Source organism: Odocoileus virginianus, chromosome 16, assembly GCF_023699985.2.
Source record: "Odocoileus virginianus isolate 20LAN1187 ecotype Illinois chromosome 16, Ovbor_1.2, whole genome shotgun sequence".
Taxonomy (NCBI): Eukaryota; Metazoa; Chordata; class Mammalia; order Artiodactyla; family Cervidae; genus Odocoileus; species Odocoileus virginianus.
In genome coordinates this window covers 2,049,470-2,069,033 of record NC_069689.1, presented here as the reverse complement: position 1 = coordinate 2,069,033, position 19,564 = coordinate 2,049,470, and the positions used below count along the sequence as shown (strand labels likewise).

The 19,564-nt window shown below is 35.0% G+C and overlaps 1 protein-coding gene across 16 annotated transcripts in view; it reads right to left on the bottom strand.

Annotated features, from left to right (window-relative positions):
• Positions 1-19,564, bottom strand: part of PEAK1 (pseudopodium enriched atypical kinase 1) — a 309,415-nt gene that overhangs the window by 274,365 nt on the left and 15,486 nt on the right. For 2 of the 16 annotated variants that reach the window (XM_070477603.1, XM_070477609.1), the window contains exon 2: positions 7,287-7,407. The exons of the other annotated variants lie outside the window; for them this stretch is intronic. The gene's annotated coding sequence lies outside the window, so the exon portion shown is untranslated. The remainder of the gene's footprint in view (positions 1-7,286; positions 7,408-19,564) is intronic. 16 annotated transcript variants of the gene reach the window in all.

The window sequence follows — 19,564 nt, the reverse complement described above, 5'->3', positions numbered from 1 at the left end:
GACAAACCCAGAAGCCAGAAAATAGCTTGTTGATGGGAAAGGAAGGTAAGGTCAGTTTATCCCCTGGAAGTGAATGTTAGCAAGTGGGTATATTTCATACATCTTAACTGTATGCAGCTGGAGATAAGTAAATTGAAGATGTACAATTTGAGCCTCTTTCTGGGGTTTAAACACATGAAAATGTTAAATGAGGAAGGTGGGCCTCCTGAGTAAAAGCTAAAGCCTCAGAGTGACAGATATGACATGCTAACATACAGCTAATGAAATTCACTTCTGAACCCTTAAGTGTATTACAAATACCTCTTCATATAGTTGCAGTAATCAGTGCTTACCTCCTTGCTCCCTGTTTAAAACAAATTCCAAATAAAAGACAGAAGCTTCACATCGGGATATCATTTCTAGAAAGATATAATTTAGTACTATGGCAACAAACTCAAGAATGTTTATCTGAATCTTCTCTCCCTGAATCAAAGAATGTTTGCAATTTGCCTTCTCTGAACCATATCTACATTAAACCCCCACTTAGCTCATATATCTTTATCTCGACACATCTTACATTGATCACCTTTCTCTTTTAAAAAAGATTTATTTTATTTACTTATTATTTACTGATTTTTAGCTGCACTGGGTCTTTGTTGCTGCATGAGGGCTTTCTCTAGTAGTGGCAAACGGGGGCTACTCTCTAGTTGCGGAATGTGGACTTTTCATTGTGGTGGCATCTCTTGTTGTGGAGTACAGACTCTAGGCACACAGGCTTCAGTAGTTGCAGCTCACAGGCTCTACAGTGCTGGCTCAGTAATTGTGGTGGATTGGCTTAGCTGCTCCAGGGCACGTGAGATCTTCCTGGACCAGGGATCAAACGCATGTCCCCTGCATTGGCAGGTGGATTCTTAACCACCAGACCACCAGGCAAACCCTCACTTTTCTGTTAAATACACATATTTCTATTTCCACTTTCTCCTTTCCACTGATATTATTTTCACCCTCTGTTCTAGATCTATTTTGAAGTTAATTCTGAATCTCCAAGTTAAAAATGTGACACTATCAAAATAAAAAAATTCTCCATCAGACAAGATAACTGCCTTCTAAGTATTTCAATATGAAAAGTGCTTTAATGACGTTTTCTGCTTCCTATCTTTTATAATTGATCCACAATATCAACTTAACCTTCTTCACACTTTCTTTCCACCCATTTACTTTCTTTTACCTACTATTTTTATTTAGCCATACCATTTATAAGCTTCTATAGGAGATATTTTGACCCTCATCTTTAAGATTCAAATTTCTACCTCTGGAGGAAAAAGAATAATTTGTGGACTGAATCAACTCTGCCTCACTAAATAGCTGTGCAATCTTAAGACAAACTGTTTAACCTTTTTGAGACCCCATTTTCTTATTTGTAAATGGGAGATAATATCACTCATCACACAGGGATGTTTTTCAAATTGAAGAAAAAGAAATGTAGCAAATCTAGGATGATAAGTGGTAAACAACATTTAATAAACTGGTGCTTATACATAAAAAATGTGTTATGCTATTATCAAAGTAATTATCTCATAGGCCATTACAGAAATTTGCTACCAAAAGCACTGGATGTACTTCCTAATTCTGGCCTCAATTCAGGAACAAAATACAAATCACATTACTGCAATTTTAATGGTGAAGCCATCAAGTGGAGTGTGTAATGGAAATATGGCCTATGACATTTGGGCAGAAAGGAGCTGGAACACAGGACCAGGAAAGCCAACTCTCAGGGTTTACTGTGTTCTAGAATCCCTCTATGTATCGATACACCCTTGAGGACAGTATAATCTTGACTATAAAAGCAAGGCTACAGTACATGTCAAGCAGAGAGCTGCTACATTTCATTTAGTCTCCCAATTTCAAGCAGAAATGATTAGTGCGAGTGTGCATTTCACTGCTGATTTGAAACATGGAACAACAACCATAGTGATGATGTTGATAGATACTAATTTTGCAATTAATAGTTGAGACTTACTCCATACCAGTATGCAAACTATGCTAAGTGTTTTCTATTCATCGTTAACTCTCACAACAATCCTATGAGGTTGGATACTTTTATCCTATTCGACAAACAAAACTAACCAAAAAACCCTGAAGCCTAGCAGAGCTGAAATTCAGACCCAGGTAACAGTGAAAATTTCAAACATCCAGTAATATAAGTTATGTGCTGACAGTAAAATACCTAATATTTCAGCAGTCTGAGCTATTTGGGTATCTGCGTGGGAAGCAGAGCATCATATTCACTCAACTGTATAGCAAAAGCACGAGGGAGGTAGAAAAAGGGTTACATCCCAGAGTAGCGATTCTGGAACTTTCAAATATTAAAAATCATGACACTGTCAAATTGAGCATGGCCTACTGTGGGGATAATTAGAGCTCTCTAGATCAAAGGTTCTGTTTTCCACCTTACACATGCTGGTAGATGAGGGTATCAGAAGCTGATGCTATGTGCCATCATTTGCTCAAGACACCACCATGGACCCCCACAAACCCCCACACCCCCCCACATGCCCCCACACACACCTCCTGCCCCCACACGCCCCCACACGGCCCCTGAGTGAGATTCTCAGAATGTCAGCAGCACCTCTGTGCCTTCTCACCCTTTTCAGGAAAGCGCATTAGAATGAAAATGAGTAAAATTGGTATGAATTTTTCTCAGCATCAGATAAGTAAATATTAAAATTTATTGAACATTGGCGCTATATACCAGGCTAAGTTCTAAGCCCTTTGCCTATATTAATCCTCAAATGACATTATGAATTAGGTACTATTTTATTCCCATTTTACAGATAAGGTAACTGAGACACAAAATAAGTAATTTGCTAAAGATTACACGTAAGAGAAATGACAGTGCAAGATTCCAATAAGGAGGTCTGGTTCCAGATCCTTAGTTCTTAAACACAAAAACTGCTTCTCAGTTTTGCTAGGACATGACCAAGTAGACAGGTATCCTGGGTAATTCCAGAAACGCTGCACAATCAAGTTGATGGCACAGTTGAAAAGATAACTTCTGCCTCTGTGGATACATCCAAAAAGCTGGCTCCCTAAAGTCTTCTACCAGGAATTTAGTTTAATGTCACAGGGACCTTGGATTCCAAGCCCACGGGCCCAGAAGAAAACTTCATTTAGAACCTCTCCCCTTATCCTTGGATAAGCTGAGCAATAGGAATTTTCTTAGTAGCCCAGCAAACAACATTGGTTATGAGGCAGCCCAGCCCTATAACACTATTGCTGGACCATAAGGAATGAACAAAGCTTCACAAGAAGAACAGGAACACAATCCCTTGCTCTGAAAAGCTCTGTGCATTCAAGAGTCACTCAGTCTTCTGGGTAGGGTTGTTCACATACTATCCAGGCAGTATTCTAAGTGCTGGAATACACCTGTAAACAAGAGGTCTCACAATCATGGAGCTCATTTTCTAGTGTCACAGAAACATGGGTCTATATGGACCTATAAAGGTCAACTCCAAATACAAGAGGGAAAGGTGCTGGCACCACCCTAAATTCTCGGTGGAAAAAAAGATGTGAGGAAAAGATGTAGGGGGGCATTATTTACTCTGAATGGCAGGAATGCTGGAATCTTTTCAACTACAACTTAAGAAAACCAGGCCAAACTATTGCACTACTGCCAAAGCTGATGCCAACTTGAAATGAAAGCAATGTAGTTGGATGGCACTGTTTCTGCCTCAGGCTAGGAAAACAGTTCCCACCTACAAGTTCCTAAAGAGAGAAAAGGAAAGGACAAAGACATAGAAGCTTGGGTTGTTTATCTCTTTTTAGAACCTACTCCCAAAATAGAAAAAGGAAATCACTAGCAAAGAATCCTAAGTTCTGCCGTATCCTGACAATGTTAGTATCAGTGTTCAAACTAATACAAGGAAAAAGGATGACAGATGACATCAAAGAAATTTAAGAAGAGGTCTTTTTCCAACAGCAGGTGGAAGCTGGGGCCAGATATGGTTCATAGTCCTTTGTTCAAACAGAGCAGATAATACACAAGAAATAGAGGGAGGAAGAATACCACACACATACTAAAAACTGGTTATTCACCTACAGGTTCTCCTTAAGTAAGAATGCCAGAAGGTGAGATATGACGAAGCATTAGATAGTTTCATCTCCAGGACTACAGATATCTCCATCTCAGAATGGCCAAACTGATGCCACTCACAAAAGCCTGTACAGCACGCACCTCTACAATCGTACTTGCCATGCAACAGACACCCTCTCATTCTTGTGTTCTCTGGGCACGGAGATACAGGAAGGCAAAGATGGCATTTCATTTTGTATCCCAGCATTTAGCACCAGCCCCATTAGAAAGCAAGCACTCAAAAACTTAGGAACTTTAGTTTTAGATTGCTAAAAACAGCAATCATCCTTAATATACAAATAATTAAAATAGGAACTACTGGTGGGAGACACACCAAAAACTACTCACCATGACTGTTCACTTTGAATGGTTTGGCCAAAGTCTACCTAAGTAAAACTAACTTAGGTAATAAGTTAGATAATGCTAATCCACATGAAAAAACAGAAGCAATACTTATAAAAGAAAGTTAAGCATAATAGGAGAGCAAAATAACTCAAATTTCTGATAATTTACTAAAAAGCTTAAGTGCTCAGCATGATAGATGTGTTAATACCAATTCAATTCAAGGCCAACCTCTGCAGCCCTAACTGCCTGGTTATTTTCAACTCATGGCTCAAAGACTGACATGCTTCATATATGTGGCATTTATGCACTCATTCACTCATTCATACATCTTTGTGTTTTATCATGCTAGACATGCAGGGGATCTAACACTAAACAGGAAAATACAGGGCTCCTACCTTCATGGATGGGCTTTCTGGTCACATTCATCAATGAAGATGTGTATAGCTTAGATATAAGCTGCTTTTATCCATCCTGTCTCACCACAGAAAAACTGTAATCTTTTTTGTTCTTCTCAACTCCATGTGGGAACTCAGTGACACAAGTGTAAGTCAATTTCAATGACATTAAATCATGTACCTAAAACAGTATGACACAATCTGGGCATTTTTAAAAACAAGTTGAAATAATCCAACTATGGATTAATCAATTTTTGCTTCTTCTCACAATTCTGATTTTTTTAAAAAATTTAATGTGTTCTGCATACATAGAAAACAAAAACAGAGAAATATAATGGTTTTCACCATTTGCAGATTAAAAGCTCTAAGCCTGTGCATAATGGGTCTATTCCAAGAGCAGTATTTTTAATTTTTTTAAAAATGTAATAAACTTAAACTACCACTCAATGCTAAGGAATACTGCGTAGCAGTTAAAGAATAACTTAAAACTATATGTACTGACATGAAAAAGATATTCCATATTGACATGGAGGACTGAACGCAGAACAATGTATGCGATATGTTAAAAATACAGAGACAAAATAAGACTGCACACACACACAGAATAAAAGATCTGGATATCAAACACTGCAGTGGTTAACCCTAGGTGACAAATAAAGAAAGGGAGAGATATGCAGGAGAAATTTGGCTTGTTTTTCTATATATATTGCTGCATCACTTAAATTTCTGATATTATTCATCTATTGTTTAATTTTTAAAAATTTCTAAACTGTCTCTAAAGCCAGATAAACATCCATTATTAGGTATTTTGTACTTAACATTCCTACAGAAAGAAGCAATCCTGTTTGAATAGTCAGAATAAATAACATAGCATTTTTAATATAATTTTTATTTTATGTTGGAATATAGTTGATTTTGCAATGTTGTATTAGTTTCAGGTGTTCAGTAAAGCAATTTAGTTGTACATATACATATATTTTATTCTTTTCCCATATAGGTTATTACAGAATATTGAGTAGAGTTCCCTGTGCTATATAGTAGGTTCCTGTTGATTATTTTATATACAGTAGTATGTTATGTTAATCCTACCCTCCTAATTTATCCCTCCCCTCACTTTCCCTCTTTGCAACCATAAGGTTATTTTCTATGTCTGTGCATTTGTTTCTGTTTTGTAAGTAAGTTCACTTGTATTGCCTTTAGATTTCACATATAAGTGATATTATATGATACCTCGAGTTACTTCACTTAATATGATAATCTCTAAATCTATCCATGTTGCTGCAAATGGCATTATTTCATTCTTCTTTATGACTGAGTAATATTCCACTATATATGTGTACTGCATCTTTATCTATTCATCTGTTGACAGACATTTAGGTTGCTTCCAAAGCTTGGCCATTGTAAAGAGCATTACAATGAACACTGGGGTGCTATCTTTTCAAAGCATGGTTTTCTACAGCTATATACCCAGGAGTATTGGATCATAAGGTAGCTCTGTTTTTAGTTTTTTAAGGAACCTCCATACTGTTCTCTGAGGTGGCTGTACCAATTTACACTGCCACCAATGGTGTAGGAAGGCTCCCTTTTCTACATACACCCTCTCCAGCATTGATTGTTTGTAGACTTTTTAAAGACGACCATTCTGACTGGTGTGAAGTGATGCTTCATTGTAGGTTTGATTTGTATTTCTTTACAAATTAGCAATGTTGAACATCTTTTCATGTGCTTTTTGGCCATCTGCATGTCTTCTTTGGAGAAATGTGAAATAACATTTAGACACAACAAAATACTTATATAATAAGTGGCAAGAACTTGGAAAAATTAAACTCTAAAAGGAGTAGATCAGAGAAAGAAATCCTATACTATTTTCAAAATATTTGACATTTTTCAAAATATTCTAAGGCATTGGAACTAGGTTGTGCTTAGTCACTCAATCATATCCAACTCTTTGCAACCCCATGGACTGTAGCCTGCCAGGCTCCTTTGTCCATGGGGATTCTCCAGGCAAGAATACTGGAGTGGGTTGCCATGCCCTCCTCCAGGGGATCTTTCCAACCCAGGGACTGAATACAAGTTTCCCCACATTGCAGGCATATTCTTTACCATCAGAGCCAAAAGGGAAGTCCATGAATACTGGAGTGGGTAGCCTATCCCTTCTCCAGGGGATCTTCCCGAACCAGCAATTGAACAGGAGTCTCATGCATAGAAGGTAGATTTTTCACCAGCTAAGGTACCAGGGAAACCCAGAACTAGGTTAGACACTATAAAAATCGCTTTGATATATAACCCGCAATTCATTTATTATAAATATGCTTTACAGATTAACAGTTCACAATATCCTCAAACTGCAAACTATTGTCTCCAAAATAATCATCTTATAAAAATGAGCATCTCTTTTTTCTTCCCTAGAGAAAAGTTTTGCTATATATACATACCATTTCTTTTCCTCTGAACAGTTCAATCTGCTGTCAATTCAAGCAGGAGTTCAACTGTAGTGCTTAAACCCTAAGAATATATTGTTTTCTTACTCTTTCAATATCTTCTCAGAAATGATATCTAAGGACCAGAAATAGAAATATCACCATGAGAGTCAACCTGCTCTAGTCATAAGATAACTGTTAAGGGTTTGAAAAGAACTAGTTCATGAAACTAAAATCATTTTCCTTTTTTGCTTCTTTAAAAACTCAAAGCAAAAGTTGTAGCTAATGGCTCAACTACATTCCCAAATCAGCTAGGAACATATTTTTTTTATTTTTCACAGATTATTATTCATTTGAACTCCCATCAGTCAGACACTAACATCAAAGAGCCAAAACTTAATGCAGAACATATTGTCAAATGCATGAGCTACAATTTGGTATATACTAAATACGCTAGTTTACTGATATTGGGAACTTCTGCTGATCTAGATTGGAATTTTTAAGGGTCTAATTAAAAAAAAAAAACACAACTATTCAGGACTAGATTACAACAAGTAGTCATGAAATGAACTTCTTATTTTAACCAAGTATTGTTAGTATTTTCTAATCTAAGAATGAGCAGATGCAAGATACATAAGAAATGAAATTAAAGAAAAAGGACAAGATTTCAACCCTCTTTCCCATGTGCCAGAGCACAGTACCAAAAAGTAAAATTTAGAATGGAATAGAAATAAGCAGAGAATTTTGCATATCAGAATTGCTTTAAAAATGCACTTCTAGCCATCAGGGGAAAAAGATCAACAAGGGAAGAGAAGAAGCAAGTTATCTCTTCCCTGCCTTATACTGAGGCAAATCATTTCATTTAATCAACAGATCACTCATTTTTCATTTGGCCAAGTGTTCTACAGTATTACTGCACATACCTTTTAATAATACCTACTATATTTCTTCTCACTAAAACTTTTAAATATTTACCATCATGTGAAGAAAAACGGGGGAAAAAAATCAAGTATGATTGGATTATCTTTCTGTTCCAAATATCCAAAGATACTCGAAGGTTTGAGGTGAAGGTAGAAGTGGGAGAATATAATAAAAACAGAAAAGTATGCCAACTACTTTCAGACAGTATCATTTAGTTCACAGTGTCCTAGTACACTGCCAACATTCAATTTCTCCCCTAAAGTTCCTCACTTACACCCAGGAAACAACAAGGCATATGTCATACTACACACGTTATCTCACAGGCAGCTTGCTTATTTCATTCCTAATAGAAAAAAATGAATATACCCTAAAAATGAGAAATATCTCTAAAAATGGGGAAATGTACCCTAAAAATGGGAAATATCCAAATTTTCAATTGCTACAGATGACCAAGTAAGTGTGCAGTTACAGAAAGTTATTTATATATTGCTACTTTGCTTCCAAAACAATTTTGGCATCCAATGAGCTTGCATTTGCGTCTCGATCAGGATGAGCTTTAAGATTGGGTACAGTAAAGTCATGTCTATCTCACAATAACAACAAAATTTCTAACTGCATATATACTATTAACAGATGTAAAGATGCTAAAGTGCTAGAACTTTTTTCGGGGGAGTGATGTGCTGGGTCTTCGCTGCTGTGCGGCCTTTTCTCTAGCTGTGGCAAGAGGGAGCTACTCTCTAATTGCAGTGTGTGGGCTTCTCACTGCAGTGGATTCCCTTGTTGCGGAGCATGGGCCCTAGGTGTGCGGACTTCAGTAGTTGCAGCTCCCAGGTTCTAGACAACAGACTCAGTAGCTGTGGCACCTGGGCTTAGCTGCTTCATAGCATGTGGGATCTTCGCAGACAGGGATCAAACCTGTGTCTCCTGCACTGGCAAGCGGATTATTTACCCCTGAGCCACCAGGGAATCCCTAGAATTTAGACATATAGCTAATGTTTAAGATAAAATCTGATAAAATATTAATGGTAAAGAAAAATACAACCACAACAGGCAATCCTATCTATGGTTTGTACAAGGCAAATATTACTATACTTCTCACATTCCAGTAAACACCTTAAATAAGAAGAAAATACAAATCAAGTCCAGTAGTTTCCATTTGTAGGACTCTCAGTTTAGAAAGTTCTTATAAATACATTCAACTTTTGTATTCAATATTTAGCATGTTTATTCAATATTCATTTATAAATGAATAAGTATGTCCCTTCAGGCTTCCTTCATCCAACTTGATAATAAAAATCAGATTGAGAAAAAAGAGCAGGATTATCTCCATTTTACAAAACAAAATAAAAGCTTATAGATGTTAAGGAATTTTTTCCCCATGATCACAAATTAAAAGCAAAGCATTTTCAATATTCTACTTTATATATTCAATTTATACCACTAGCCTCCTGATCATGCCACACCTTTCTTATCATGTCACAAATTCATTTTAGAAAGAAGAGAATGATTTTAATTGCTACTGTTCCTTAAAAATTATGATAAGGATTACAATAAATGTGTATATATGTGTGTGTACATAGATATGTAAGTTACACGTCCATACGTAATACATACATGTGTATATGTCTTTGTTACTGACTTCATAAAGGTTTTCTGTACATGATTAATAAAAATTTATTTCTCCTCAGGTCTTAAACTCATGCAAACTCTTTGTTATCCAAAATCCTTAGTAGGAATTGATTTTATTGACTATCTGAGAATTAACTTCAAGTATTACATCTAGCAAACCTTTGGATGACTACAAATTTAACATTATTGTGTAACATGAGGGCTTCCCAAGTGGCACTAGTGGTAAACAGCCAGCCTACCAATGCAGGAGACTTAAGAGACACAGGTTTGATCCCTGGGTTGGGAAGATCCCCTGGAAGTGGGCACAGCAACTCATTCCAGTATTCTTGCCAGGAGAATCCCATGGAGAGAGGAGCTTGGTGAGCTAGTCAACAAGGTCACAAAAAGTCAGACACAACTGAAGCAACTTAGCATGTATAACATGAAGATCCATAAATACAAGAATGTGTAATTTCATTGAGGCAAAGTTTTAAAATTTCATGAGGCACCAAAGTGAGTGCTCAACATCCACAGTGCAACCCTGCTTTGCTGCTTTCTTCTCTTTAACCCCCTTGTAGAGTACCTGGAAAGTGCTATTTTATCACATCTTATGGAGAAAATTATATGGTCTAGGACTGTGCTAATACTAGCCACATGTGGCTACAGAGCACTTGAAACACGGCTAGTCTGAACTGATGTGCCGTAAGTGGAAAATATAAACTGGAATTTGAAGACATAGTAAGAAAAACAAGACTAAAACAGCTCAAAATTTTTTTATATTGAAGACTTAGGGACATGGGGAGAGGGGAGGAGAGGGTGAGATGTATTGAGAGAGTAACATGGAAACTTATATTACCATATGTAAAATATATAGCCAACGGGAATTTGCTGTATGATGCAGGGAACTCAAACAGGGGCTCTGTATCAACCTAGAGGGGTGGGGTGGGGAGGGAGATGGGAGGGAGGTTCAAAAGGGAGGGAATATATGTAGGATTTTCTGATATGAGAAAATGTTATCAGAAAAAAAAAGGATATAAAATTATAAAAAGCAGAGATGCTTCAAACATGCTTGTGAAGTTATTTAAATTTAGTTTAGCAACATGAAAAAGAGAAATACACCAATTCCTCTAAATGAAAAGAACCTCCTATAGAGCATGAATGTACTGTCTCCTCAGCCAGTCTTAGCCTTGCATGCTTCTCACAGCATGACCAGCTTACTGAACTGACTAATCTGATACATTAATGATATCTCTACAATAAACAGTATGATGTCAGTAAAGAGGTGGGGTGAGGCAACAAATTATTAGTACCAGTTGTCCCTGGATGGTAGAGGAACATTTCCTCTTTTTCACTTATTCTATATTTTTCCAATTTTTTCTACATTGAGGGTTGAAGGTGGAGGTGTAGGAAGATTCTAAACTCCCCTCCTCTAATGAACACAACAAATCTACAGCTACATATGGAATAATTCCAACAGAAAGGGACCTAAAAACTGGATAAACAGAACAGCCTCAACAAAGGATAAAAGAACAGCAAGAGATTGTGAAGACAGATAGAGACACAGTCTCACCAAGGAAAAAACCCACACTCCAGACTCAGTGAATCACAATTGGGAGGGATCATCAAGGAACAAATCATTTCCCTCAGGAGCAAGAGATTCAAGCTCCATATCAAGCAAACCAACTCCTAGGTCCTGCAAAGAACTGGCTTTGAAAATCAACAGAGAATATGCCCAGAAAAACTACAGAATAAAAAATATAGTCTTAAACGGCTCATGCATAAATTCACTAGACCTGAAAACTCATGCAAAAACAATAAAGTCCATTGCCCATAGGTGAGGGAAATACATTTATTAATCTTGAATTCCTAGAAGAAGGGAGAAAGAAAAAAAACAAAAAAATTATTTGAAGAAAGAGTGACTGAAAATATCCCTAATCTGAGGAAAGAAATAGACATTCAGGTTCTGCAAGGCCAGAGAGTTCCAAATAAGCTCAAGCCAAAGAGACATACACAAAGATCCATTACAATTAAAATGGCAAAAGTTAAGGATAGAGAGAGAATCCTACAAGCAGCAAGAGAAAAACAACTTGCTATATATGAGGGAAATGCCATAAGGTTTTTAGCAGATTTTTCAGTAAAAACTTCCTTCAGCCAGAAGGAAGTAGCATGACATATTCAAAGTGCTGAAAAGGAAAAATTTCCAACCAAAACTGTCTACCCAATAAGGTTATTATTCAGAATTGAAGTAGAGATCAAGGATTTCCTAGATAAGCAAAAGCTAAAGGAACCATCATCACTAAACCAGCCCTAAAAGAAATATTTAAAAGACTTCTTTAAGCTGAAAAGAAGTGGCAATAATCAATAATAAGAAAACACATGAAAGTAAAAATCTCACTGGAAAAGGCAAACATATAATAAAAGCAGTGAATCAATCACTTATAAAGCAAGCATGAAAGTTAAAAGACAAGTAGCAAGAGTAACTAAAATGTACAATCTTAATTAAGAGATATATAAAATAAGATATAAAATGCATCATCGAAAGTATAAAACATCAGAGGGAAGGGGTAAAAAGATAAACTGGAGCTACTTACATAGGATGTCATATGTGAACCTTACAGCAACCACAAGGAACAAGCATATAGTACACACACAAAAGAACATGAAAAAGGAATAATATAACACTAAAGAAAACCACCAAAACACAAAAGAAGACAGAAGAGAAGAAAGGAACTAAGAACTACAAAAACAACTACAGAACATTTAACAGAAGGGCGATAAGTACATATCCATCAATAATTACTTTAAAAGTAAATGGACTAAATTTGTCAATCAAAAGACAAAGAGTGGCTGAATGGATGAGAAAACAAGACCCATCTATATGTAGCCTACAAGAGTCACTTCAGAAGAAAAGACACATAGAGACTGAAAGTCAAGGGTTGAAAAAGATATTCCTTGGCTAACAGGCGTGAAAAGAAAGGTGGAGTAGCTATACTTTCTGACAAAATAGATTTTAAAACTAAGATTTCAATAAAAGACAAAGAAGAGCATTACATAATAATGATGGGGTTAATTTAGCAAGAAGATACAACATTTATAAATATATATGCACATAACACAGAAGCACTATGATAGATGTAAAGCAAATATTAATGAACTTAGAAACTGAAGACAATGTAATTATACTAGAGAACTTAGCACTCTACTTACATCACTGCATAGGCCATGCAGACAAAAAATCAATAAGAAAACAAAGAAACTAAATGATATATTAAACCAGATATACTTAACAGACATAGAACACTGCATCTAAAAGCAGAATACAAATTCTCAAAAGCAAATGGGAACACTCTTCAGGACAGATCACATATCAGATCACAAACCAAATCTCACTAAATTCAAGAAGACTGAAATCATCTCAAGCACCTTCTCTGATTACAGTGCTATGAAACTAGAAGACAATCACAAGAAAAAAAAATAGGAAAAAAAACACAAACACATGGAGATTAAAGAACTCACTACTGAACAACCAATGGATCACAAAGTAATCAAAGAAGAAATAAAAAAAAATCTAGAGATAAATGAAAACAGAAACCTGACATATCAAAATCTATGGGATGCAGCAAAAGCAGTTCTAAGAGAAAAGTTCATAGCAATACAGATCTACCTCAAGAAACAAATCAACAACAAAATAAACAAACAATCTAACTTCTCACCTAAAGGAACTAGAAAAAGAAAAAATGCAGCTCAAAATCAGTGGAAGGAATGAAATAATAAAGATCAGTTTAGAAATAAATGAAATAATGAATTTAATGATCTAATTTTTGTTGGTTGTATTATGGACAAATACTATAAAGATTTACTATACTGTTAATTGAAAAATTTCTTGAACAAAAAACATGCTTACCAAATGTTAAATAATCTAAGACAGAAAAAATGGCTGTGTAATTTACGCAATTTATCAATATGACACTGCATTTGAAGAAGTGGAATTTGTAGCACCAAAGAAAGAAAAAGCTTATTTGTGATCTAGCAAGACATGGACAAGAATTTATGTTCAAGTGTGAATTCTTCATAGTACAAATATCTACACATTTTCCAAATGAATCAATATACATAATTTAATTGTAATTGACAGGATTATGTAAATCATCTTCTAAATGTAAAGGAAAAGTTTGAAGAACACTAGTACTGAATTGCCACAGTAATGTACTTAAATTGGACAGACAAGTTTTGAAACCAAAATGCTTTTGTTACAACATGAAAAAAAAATATTCTTCTGTAAAAGTAGTTTTCTTACTTTGAATACAAATATTAAATAAAAATGATTTTGGTAATGGAAAAAAAGAAATAAATGAAATAGAATAAAAAAATTTTAAATATCAATGAAACTAAAAAGTGGTTCTTAAAAAAGATAAGCAAAATCAACAAACCTTTTGCAAGACTAACCAAGAACTCAAGACAGAATTCAAATTAAATCAGAGATAAAAGAGAAGTTACAGCTGATACCACAAAATACAAAGGATCATAAGAGACAACTATGAACAACATCCACAAATTGGACAACTAGAAGAAAGGATAAATTCCTAGAAACATAACCTTCCAAGCATGAATCATAAAGAATTATAAAATCTGAATGGATCAGTTACTAACAAGAAGATTGTAACAGTAATCAAAAATCTCCCAACAAACAAAAGTCCAGGACCAGGCAGCTTCACTGGTGAACTCTATAAAACATTCAAAGAAGACTACCCTTCCCAAACTCTACCCAAACAAAACTGAATAGGAGGAAAACCTTCCAAACTCATTTTACAAAGCCAGCATTACTGTGATACCAAAACCAAAGACAACAATAATGTAAAAAAAGGAAGAAAAAAAAAAGAAAATTAAAGGCCAGTATCCTTGATGAACATAGATGCAAAAATATGCAACAAAGTACTAGCAAACTGAATCCAACAATACATTAAAAGGATCCTATACCATGGTAAAGTGGGATTTAGTCTATGGATGCAAAGATGCTTGGACATTTACAAAATCAATCAACATGATACATTAACAAAATGAAGGATAAAGATCATATGATCATCTCAATAGATCTATTCGTGATAAAAAAAAACTCTTAACATAGAGGGAATTTACTTCCACACAACAAAGGCCATATATGACAAAGCCATGGCTAACATCCTACTCAATGGTGAAAAGATGAAAGCTTCTCCTCTAAGGTCAGGAACAAGACAAGGATGCCTACCCTTGCCATTTTTATTCAACATGGTATTGGAAGTTTTTGTTATTCAGTCACCCAGTCGTGTCTGACTCTTTGCAACCCTGTGGACTGCAGCACACCAGGCTTCCCTGTTCCTCACCATCTCCTGGAGTTTGCTCAAACTCATGTTCACTGAGTCAGTGATGCCATCCAACCATCTCATTCTCTGTCGTCCCCTTCTCCTTCTGCCCTCAATCTTCCCTAGCATCACAGTCTTAAGGATGCTGACTTAAGGAGTCAGCTCTGTGCATCAGGTGGCCAAAGTCCTAGCTATAGCAATTAGGCAAGAAAAAGAAATAAAAAGTGGAAGTTCTAGCCATAGCAATTATGCAAGAAAAAGAAATAAAAGTCATCCAAAGTAGAAAGGAAGAAGTAAAACTATCACTATTTGGTAGATGACATGATACTATATACACAAAACCCTAAAGATTCCACTTAAAAACATGTAGAACTAATAAATAAGTTCCATAAAGTCAAAGGATACAAGATCAATATACAGAAATCTGTGACATTTCTATACACTAATAACAAATCATAAGAAAGAGAAATGAAGGAAACAATCTCATTTACAACAGAATCAAAAAGAATAAAATACCCAGAAATAAATTTAACCAAGGAGGTGAAACACCTGTACAATGAAAAATAGAAGACATGGAGAAAGAAACTGAAGAAGACACACACACACACACACACACACACACAGGAAAGATATTCTGTATACATAGGTTTAAAGAACAGATATCGTTAAAATGTTCTTTTTAATTCTCCAAAGCAATCTACAAATTCAATACAATCCCTATCAAAATTTCAACAGCACACTTCAGTGAACTAAAGCAAATAATTCTAAAATTTGTATGGAAACACAAAAAAATCACAAATAGTCAAACAATACTGAGAAAAAACAAAGCTGGAAATCTCATGCTCCTTGATTTCAAACTATGTTACAAGACTTCAGTAATCAAAATGGTATGGTACTGGCACAAAAACAGGCACACAGATCAACAGAACAGAATTAAGAAACCAGAAAAAAACTCACACATAGGGAAATTAATTTATGATAAGGGAGTAAAGAACATACAGTGGAGAAAGGATAATCTCTTCAACAAACAGTATTGCGAAAACTGAACAGTCACATGCAAAAGAATGAAACAAGACCACTATCCTACACCAGACACAAAAGTTAACTCAAAATAGGATTAAAGGTTTGAGTGTAAGACCTGAAAACATAAAAGTACTAGAAAAAAAGCAGCAACTTCATTGATACCAGTCTTAGCAATATTTTATGTGTTCTGACTCCAAAGGCAAAGGAAACAAAAGAAAAAATAAACAAATGGGAATTCAACCTAAAAAGCTTCTGCTTCTAGGAAACCATCATCAAAACAAAAAGGAAACTTACTGAATGGGCAAAGATATTTGCAAATCACATATCCAAAAAGAGGTTAATATCCAAAATATACATAAAGAACTCACACAAGAACAACAAACCAATAAAAACCTGATTTAAAAATGGGAGGAAGATCTGAATACATTTTCCCAAAGAAGACATACATATGGTCAATAGGCACAAAAAAGGATGTTCAACATCACTAACTGTGAGGAAAATGCAAATAAAAACCACAATCAGATATTATTTCACACCTGTTAAAATGGCTATCATTGAAAAGACAAGAAACACAAATGTTGGACAGGATGTGGAGAAAAGGGAATCCTTGTACAAGGCTAGTGGGACTGTAAATTGGTGGACCCACTGTGGAAAACATTATGGAGATTTCTGGAAAAAAAAAAAAAAATTTTTTTTAATAATACTACCATATGCCTCAGCTATCCCCCGCTCCGACAGACATAAAAACACTAATTGAAAAGATACATATATACACAGCCATGTACTGCTGTACTCTGTACACTTCACTGCTGCACTAGTCACAGTAGCCAATATATGGAAACAACTGTCCACTGATGAACAAAGAAGATACAGCATAAATATATATAAAATGGACTATTAACTCACCATGAAAAAAAAATGGAATCCTGCCATTTGTGACAACATGGATAGACCACAAAGGTATTATACTAAGTGAAATAAGTTAGACAAAATAAGAAAAATACTATATGATTTCACTCATATGTGGAATCTAAGAAAACAAAAAAATGAGCAAACAAAATAAAACAAAACAAATTTGAAAATTTAGAGAACAGAGGGGAAAGGGGTTAAGGGGTGGGTAAAGGAAGGGGGTGAAGGGAGTCAGCTGAATGGTAATGAAGGGAACTAGACTTGTGATGGTGATCACTCTGTAGTATATATAGATATCAAATTATAATGTTGTATATCTGAAACTGTTGTTCTTAAATGCTAACATTTCTATCATAAAACTTAAAGATGTATAGTGTAATAGATAATACCAAACTTTACTTCAAATCTGAAGCCAAGAAAGAGAGAATTAGAGGGAAATCCATATAGTAGGATTGAGTTTCCTAGTCAGAGAGCTAGTTCATAAAAACCCAGACCATGCAGTTCTATAGGAGATAAGAGAGGATTAACATTCATGCAGGTTTTTTTTTTTTTTGCCTTTTACAAAAGATTATAAAACACCCTTTTCTAGATGATGAGTTTTTTTTAATAGACTTTTGGAATGCAAAACTGACAACAGAACTACAAGTTGCATTTATAATAGAACTCAAATTTTATTTGCATGTATAATAAACATATAGATGTGAAATAAAATCTAAGTCAATAATTAAAAGTTCAACTCTCTAAATTAGGAACTACCATATTTATAAATTATTTCTAGACTGCTGATAGTATAATTTACATATTCACTGATGCTATCATTCCACAAGCTATATATGTAAGGAAAGGGGTATATAAGAAACAATGTAAACTTTGTCTTATTCTGTACAGAAGAAAAAGATTGTCAAACTACAGGATCCTCTTCTCTCCTTATTATTAACTTCCTCATTGAATCTGGAAACCAACAACCTCTTTTAACTTCAGGTCAGGACCATAGCTGAATTAAGAAATGGCAGTCCATCTGAAGTATTTAATTGTGCAGTTTAACATTGAGACTGCAGCCAGTCCTCAAAGGCAAAGGCTGAAAAACAGTCAAGGGATATTGCTGAAAAAACAATTTTTCAAGTCAAAGAGAGAAATGACATCAAGAAAATACATTTTATTGCTTCTCCAATGCCTTAAATCTTTCACACAAACTCCCACAATTACTCCTACTTCATACCCAAATAAAATCTATAAAAATTGTTTCACACCTGGGAAGAAGGCAGTTTCTCAGCATTTGAAATATTCAACTCATTATTTCAAAATATTTAAGAGGTGCATCACAGCATCTTGTCTTGTAATAACAAAAGTAACTCAATCTCTTATGAAAATTATTGGCGGGGGTGGAGGGGAACCTAATTCTAAACTATGAAAAGTACTCCTATCATATAAAGGATTTATAAGAAAATGGTTTTCCTGCTTCTCTACCATGGAGGCAGACACAGGGGATTAAGAGGAAAACTTTTCTCAACTATAAGAAAACAAATAGTCTACTGAGTATGGATAAACCAATAAAAATACTCTAAAGCTAAAACCTTTCATTAATTTTCAAATGTTTTATTTCTACCATTCTTTATTTTATTCAAACACAAGACATTTACTATACCCCACGCATTATTTTAAACATTGCTCAATTATTAGCTCATGAACTCTCTGAGGTAGGTACTATCAATATTCCAATTTCACAGATGAGAACACTCAGGCATAGAGAGTAATTTCCCCAAAATGATTCAATCTCAGGCAATCTGGGTCCAGAATCCATGTTCTTAACCATAATGCAATGTTGACTCTTAAATAAAAGTAATATGCTGTGGGAGGGGGGACTGGGATGGGGAATACATGTAAATCCATGGCTAATTCATTTCAATGTATAACAAAAACTACTGTAATGATGTAAAGTAATTAGCCTCCAACTAATAAAAATAAATGGGAAAAAAATAAAAAATAAAAAATAAAGTAATATGCTCATGAAAGCCCAGTGTCTTATAGTAAAATAGTTAATAAAAATCTGCTAAGCAAATTAAGAGGGGAAAATAGAAATAGCAAAAAGTAGAAAACCTATCATTCATAGTTTCAATACATTACTATAAGTTTATTTCCCATCAGTCTTCTTTTCTTGTTCACAGAGGTTTTTTTGTTTTGTTTTCCCTTTAGCTATCACTCAGCAAACATGATTTTCTAGAAAATGCAAAATTTTAAAATATGAGTCTCTCAACATTTTTAGAATAAGTTAAAATTAATTGAACACTGTATATAAAACATGTGCTTGCTACATATTGTTATCTCACCTCACAATTCTATCAAGTAGTTATATGTATTATTCCCATTTTACAAATGAGGAAACTGAAGCACAGTTAAATCAACTTAAGATCCCATGGATAGTGATCAGTTGAGCCAAGATTCAAATTCAGGCAGCCCAATTCCTGAATAGAATTCTTGACTACCCGTGGAGGA